This window comes from Sinocyclocheilus rhinocerous, unplaced genomic scaffold (assembly GCF_001515625.1).
Source record: "Sinocyclocheilus rhinocerous isolate Xijiao unplaced genomic scaffold, SAMN03320098_v1.1 scaffold1737, whole genome shotgun sequence".
NCBI classification, from domain to species: domain Eukaryota; kingdom Metazoa; phylum Chordata; class Actinopteri; order Cypriniformes; family Cyprinidae; genus Sinocyclocheilus; species Sinocyclocheilus rhinocerous.
In genome coordinates this window covers 46744-54297 of record NW_015646360.1, presented here as the reverse complement: position 1 = coordinate 54297, position 7554 = coordinate 46744, and the positions used below count along the sequence as shown (strand labels likewise).

Genomic DNA, 7554 nt, shown 5'->3' with positions numbered 1-7554 from the left:
AAAAAACCTCTTGTCTTGGTATGCTCGGTATGCTCATTTTTTTTTTTACTAACTTTTTTATTTATACCAAACAAGGCTGTAATTGTAGCGGGATAATTGGGGGGACCAATTGTTTTGAGGAAAATATAAAGACCAGACCTCTATGGTAATGGAACTTATTTAAAGAAACTAAATAAATAAAGGATTTAAATGGATTTAGGGAAATAAATTAAAAGAAGAAAAAAAAAACAGTAAAAGAACAAGAATAAGAGTTTTTGTAAAGTAATCAATCTGAACTGCAAATGATTGACATAGTGATAACCATAGCAATAGACGGGACAAAATATGTGAAAATGTGCATTAAGACTAGAGCACCCTCACTCATTTCAGAAGCACCATCAGTGATTATTTCGGGAACCTGGTTGATACAGTTTTATTATTTTATTTTACAAAAACAACAAAATATAAATGCACTAAATAAAATAATTTAATAAATGCATATTTACAATTTAAGCACTTAACTAAAATTAGTATTAATAAAATAAATAACTAGAGAAGGCTGACTATAATCAGCTTGCTTCCATTTAGTGAGAAAAGCCTACTCTTCACCTGAATTAGAAAAAAAAAAGCTCCTCTGGTCTTCAGTGATGCGAGGACAATGTTTGAGTGTACACGTAATACACGAGCGAGAGCAGAGCCAATTTATAAAAGAACAATGTATATTTAAAAGCACACATCCAGTTTTGTGTGAGTGAAGGAAATCTGCTTGCGAGTGGAGAGATTCGTGCTCGCGCATTTCATGGATCGTGTAACATTATGCTCTCGACATTGTCATTAAGATCACGCTAAAGAAGCCGCCTAAAATTAAGTATAAAGAGGAGAAGATGGTTTAAGATGGTTTAGATCCTACCTGTCCGATTGCTACCACTTTGTTCATTTAAACGGGGAGTCATCTCAATTATCACCAGTAAAGTATGGAGTGCCACAAGGATCTGTCCTTTTTGATTTGTATCGTGAAAAGCGCTATACAAATAAACTTGAGAAGAAAGCGCCCCTAGGCAGCTGCCTGCACATGCCAGGATCTGGGGGGGGGGGTTTATCCAGGGGGCCAGCCAAATTGGGGGGCCGGTGCCACCCCTGGCCACCACATAGACACGCCCCTGGGCCCCGGGTATGAGACTATCACAAGTGAGAGAAACTCTTAAACTATTAGCATCATGTTAATGACAGAAGGGGCCATTCAAATTATGGCTGGGTGACATTTCCAATTTTAACTATTAGCTATTTCAAATTACATTTTTTGACAAGATTTTTTTTTTCTTTCTCTTTCAAATCGAGGAATCACAGTTGACAGGCTGAAAATATGCCAATGCATATATTTAGTAGATTAAATTATGTGAGTGCATTACAGTGCAGCTGATCACGTGGTTATAGCTTCACTCTCTTTGTAACTCACACACTCTATGAAGGAGTGCGACATAGAACATATCACAGGAGCATGTGGTAATAATAACTTTCATATATTGGTTGAACAATTTCACCAAATTGGACCGAATCGTTCAAAACAGTTTGCGTCTTGTATAATTTGTACATCGTGAATTATTGCAAAAGATCCAGCCCTGTCTGTCTTCTTTGTATCTGACGCACGTGTTTTGCGAATGAGCCGCACGCACCTCAAAACTACCTTGCTTAATCAACCATTGATAGCTCTAATCAATTACATTTCTTATCAACAATTAATTGATAATTGATTAACCATTAGCATCCCTAGAAGATATGCATTAAACTCCTCTGTAATTCGCACCCTGATAGCACGCAAATATTTCTGCCCATTTTCACTGGTGTGACTGTAAGACTCTGCTTTTCCGCAACAGACTGAAGCCTCTGCGTGAGTGTCTTCTCAACTATTAAAAGGAAAAGTACTGCAATTTTCTGCTGTTATTTTATAATTGGTTGAGGAAGTTAGTTCTTCTTCAAACTTCTCAAAATACAGTCAGCCTCAGATTGCTTTTGCAATGATTTGCACAAAAAGATTAATGCAATCTTTACCTAAATTCTGATTGGGTGGGCTAGACAGTTGTTTGGGTTGGCTCAGCTCCTTCTTTCAGCGATTTTACTCATTAGCATCCCACCTTAAGCCATCTTTAAGCCTAAAAGTAAGTGATCCTTGTATTTAAGGGTAAGATCTTCAGAGAGGGATAACAACTAAAGAATGGAAAGAGTGTGTGAGTGAAGGTGGTTGTGAATGTGTGTAGATGTGTGTTAGTTACAGGATCAGAGAACGACACTGTTCCTCTGTCATAGTCCAGATACAATCTCACATACTCAAGGTACTGTTCATCACGAAAGTTAAAAGGTCCAGACAGTCCTTCCTGATCATACTCCACACTCCAGACATCAGTGTTAAAACAATCACGTCCCTTCTTTTGGTTTGATGCTGTAGTTACTCCAAGAATCCAGACTAAACACCCTTTAACCTCCACATCCCAGCAGTGTGTTCCTGAGTTAAAACCCTCTGAACCCAGAACACAGGGATACCAGTTAAATCTCTCTGGATTATCAGGAACAGGTTGATTGTTCTCGTTGTTTCTCACACTGGTCAGATCATCAGACAAGACGAGATCTCTATGAGCCGTGTTTGGATCCAGAATCACAGGAGCTGATGAGACACAATCAACAGACGATTTTATTCTGATGTTCATATAACATCATATAACAAGAGTGAAACGTACACAGATGATTATGAATTATGACACTCATCCTGTTGATCAAACACATCAGACATTTGCTATACATTTGTTTATCTGTATGTGTGCTCAGATCTTCTGCAGACTCACTGTTCTAGATGATGTCCTGCATCTTCTTCCAGACTCTGAACGGCAGGTTGCCCAAGTAACGTGGCACATGAATCAAAGCTCCAGAAGGCGTCTGTGGATCTGACTGTGATGAGATCTGGACTCTGGAAGAACATTTAGGATCAGAACTGCAGTGGCTTAAGATCAGAAGCAGAGAGACTAGAGACACCAGCAGATCACTCACCTTTCCGTTGAGACCGGAAACTCCTGCAGAACAAACACACCATTGATCATCAACAACTCAATCAATCAATCAATCAATGATCTGAAATCAGACCTTCAGAAAGCAGACGTCACTGGCTTTCATCATCTCCTCCATGTCTTTGATTTTGTGAGAAAGAGCTGAGATGTGTCTGTTCATCTCCTCCAGCTTCTCCTTCATCATCTGCTTCTTCTGCTCCTCTTCCTCTCTCAGTGCAGTGATTGTAGCTTCTTCTTCATCTCTGAGAAACTGATGAAGCTTCTCAAACTGCTGTTTAATCTGACGCTCTGTGTGCTCAGCTTGAGACTGAAATCAAACCACATTCACTTCAATCATCTCACTTGGTTTATTCTGGAGACACAAGTATCTAAATTTCAACAGCCTCTCTTTACAAACGAATCAATTTTAAATGCTTTTTTAATTAGAAATAATTGATAAGTGATATAATTTGAAAGCACATCTACTGAACTTAAGAAACACCAATTGATTGAGTATTTTTATCTGACTTTAAAACATGGCAACCATGTATGAATGAAAGTACATATTTACATATACACATTTTCATAAAAATAAATATTTGTGGTGGTGCTTGAGACATTCATTCAATGCTTAAAAATAATGAGTTTTAAAAGTTTGCTAAAAGTTACAAAGATGTAAAATATTTACATCAGTTTAAAAATGTAAACTTACAGTAGTCAAAGACAGTTTCTATTTTTGAATGTGGACATCCGTCTAGAGTGTTTCCTTGCTTAGGCCTGAAATGCTGTGATCGATTAGGGGGATAAGTGGTGTGGAGAATGAATGGATGGATGGACGGACTTCTCTTTTTGCTCACATTTTCCAACATGTAATATGTACTGTACGTTGTCAACAGCTCAGTGTCTGATTGACCTAATGGCTGAGAGGCTATTGGGCACATTAATTTTATTTATGCTGCCTGTGGTCACCTAAACTAATATAATGATATCTAAATATGTCAGAGGTGTGGGTGAGGGGATGGAGAGCGAGGAAAAAGGGCTTTTTATTAATAATAAATATAAACAAAACAAACAAAAACTACCCCCTAGGGGAAAACGTGTAGGTAACCAGGCTTGGCAAGGCAGGACCAGACACAACCAGGGTTGATACAACAACGAACTCGCACGGGACTGCAAACACAAGGAAAATAAATAGGGAGCCAATGAGGAGGGTAACGAGGGAACACATGTGGGGCAAATTAACCAATAATGAGGTAACAAGATGGGTGGGGTCAAAACAATTGACATGAGAGCACTAGTACACAATTGCTACTAGTAAAAATTTTCATTTTTGATATCAATAATTAAATCGTCACTAGTGACTATGTTAATTTCTGATATCAGAAATTACTCTCCCAATTGATGATATCAGAAATACATTTTCAGATATCAGAAATAACAAATGGAACATGTTGAAATATAATTACAGATATCAAGAATTACCATTTTAACTAGTGACAATGAATTCTTGATATCAAGAATTCACATTTTTACTAGTAAAAATGTAATTATTGATATAAAAAATGTACAAAGCTGATATGTGCATTTAGAATTGTAACTAGTAAGAAATGCATTTTTGATATCTGTAATAGTTTTGTTGCCCTTTTTACATTTAAACATATGAATTGTTGATATCAACAATTTAATTGTTAATATCAGTAATCACATTTCCACTTGTACTGACACAAATTATTGATATAAAAAATTACGCAATCACTCGCAGAAATATGTTTATGATATCAAAAATGAAATTACAACTAGTAATACACATACTTCTTGATATCTGTAACTTAATTCTTACATGTTAAAATTACATTTTCACTAGTAAAAATTGTTATTTAAGAAATCATGATTTCCTTTTTGGATATGTGCATAGTAACTTATGCATAGCACTTATTTTCTATAAAAATGAAGGAAATAACCGAAAAGTGGAAAATAACATGCCTCATGGTTGTTTAGCTATTGGTTAAGGTTAAGGTTAGATGTAGGGAGGGCTTTACTGTCCCAAAGCATTATCCATTTAATCATTTTAATAAAAAATATAATTTACACTCAATATGTTATTATTGCATACTCTTTTATGTACTGCAATACAGAGGTGCAGATATTGGCCACTAGGCTATTTGCACTAAACAGCATCTAACTACTATTATTGCAAATATTTTAAATAGGCCTGGTGTAATTAGAATCTATCGCTATATTTGCACTTGGTTTAAATAGCATATCATTAAGAAATGCTGCTTTTTTCACTTAGTGTGAATGTAATCCATTGCTATTTGCACTTAGAGTAAATAGCATCTATAATTATGCTATATAATAATGCTATTTTCTATTTTATCCACTAGAGGTAGCCACAGGATAAGGAATCTTTAAGCCTAGTCTTTTTATTCAGTTTTATTGAAAATAAATGCAATAAATGCATATAACTGTAGTGTACTGACAATTATTTTTATATTATTCATGTACATAGAAATATGTAAATGCTCACAGATTATTACGTTTTTTTTTTTTGTTTGTTTGTTTTACATCTACCCCAATAAAACACATTTGTCAAAGTTTCCAGACATGATTAGGCTAAATATGATGCTGTACATTTAAAATGAAGACACCATTTTATTTAGATAACATAGAGGGCCCTATCATACACCTGGCGCAATGCGGCGCCAGGCGCAACTCAAGTGTTTTTTTGCTTGTTTCAGCCCGATGCAGTTGTCATTTTCACGTCCTGCGCCATGTTGTTTAAATAGCAAATGCATTTGCGCCCATTTGTGCGCTCATGGGCGTGCTGGTCTGAAAACGAGGTGTGTTCAGGCGCATTGATGGCGCGTTGCTATTTTGAGGCAACTGAAATAGACTGGGCCATTGACCAACAAAAACCTGGTCTAAAGTCAATGGCGCAGTAGTTTTTTTGTTATTTAAAGAGCGAGTTAGTATAGGCGGGTCCACAGCACAAGTGCACTCTGCTTATGACACACACAGGGATGCGCAGCTGCACACAAACATGCCAAATATTCAAAATTAAAGGATTACAATGTAAAATTTTATTATTGTGTAGGCTACATAAATATAAAAATGCCTACATGTCATAATGGATAGTCATTGCATGTATCAGAATTAGACTACCTATTTGCTTGCGCACGAGCATATCCGTTTCGTCTCTGGAGACGCGTTCTGTCTTTGCACTTGCAAATTCTGCTGTGTACATAGCAAATCCGCCATGGTACGAGTGCACCTGGCTCTTAAAGGGAATGGGAGATGAGACTCTGGTTGGTTTATTGCATGTTATGCCCAAAACACACCCATTACTCATTAAGAGAATAGGGACAACCTTTTTAGACCATGCTCCGGGCGCGCCAACCATTTTTCCCGTCGTTAAACTAGCAAAAGTGGATTTGGACACGCCCTAAGTGCACCTGCGCCGTGCGCTTTAGACCACGCGCTTAGCTCATTAAAATAGGCCCCATAGTCTCTAGTCTCAGAAGAGTTAGTGTATCAGTACAGTGTCATATTTAACATAGCATTGAAATGGCTGAGATGGGCATGAGGTTCAATTATCAGTAATCTTGTTCAATGTAGGCCTAATACTTCAAGAACTGGACAACATATTATATAAAAATAATATAAGTTATTAGCCCTCTATGGGATATCATCATTTATAAATGACGCTAAGAAAATTGCATTTAAAATACAATATTAATGTTCAACCAACATTTTTTTTTAGTGATGTCAAATGACATCCCCTTCAACCAGTAAAATTAAAATGTATTAGCCATGTGCTTCACATTTTTTGGTAACTAATAGTAAAGGAGACATTAGCACATGTTAGGTCACATGTTCTCAAGGCTCCATAGTGAGCTCATTTTAGACTCGAAAATACATATAAATTCAAGTTATAAAAAATATAATTGTACATCCAAATGTGTTTTCTAAAGTTTTTTGTCATTTTTAATGCACTTTTATAAAAACAACAACTCAGAGACCAACAAATCTGAGTGTCATGCATAACTGACAAAGTCCTATTATGTGATGCATATTTGGTATAGCGGGCACTATTGACCAGCATTGGCAGGCAGTATAATAGCCTTTATGCATGTGTTTTAGGTTCATTTTTGTACGCTTTTTGGAAGATGGAGAGACAAATCTGTACTTATTTCAGAACGTATTAATGATAGTGATATGAGTGCATCAGAAAATCAGGTTGTAGTAATAAAACAAGTTGTTGAGGACCAAGGAGGATAGAAGCAATGAGGGTGAGGGCAGTGATGAAGAATAGGTTGTTGTGGAAGTCAGGCATTTGGGTACATTATTGTATACCAGTTTGAAAGATGTGATCCATACAACAACCAGAGGTCAGGAAAGATGCCAAAGTCTATTGGCATTACTATACTGACAGACAGCAATGCTCCATGACTGCACAAGTCAACATCTACTTACGTGTGGGTTGTGTGGGGTACACTGAAAAAGAAGAGTCTTGTTGACTTTCACTTGTGCTACGATAATT

At 36.6% G+C, this 7554-nt stretch overlaps 1 pseudogene; it reads right to left on the bottom strand.

Moving 5' to 3' along the window:
• Positions 1 to 2081: 2081 nt before the first annotated feature.
• Positions 2082 to 7554, bottom strand: part of LOC107707610 (nuclear factor 7, ovary-like) — a 12235-nt pseudogene continuing 6762 nt past the window's right edge.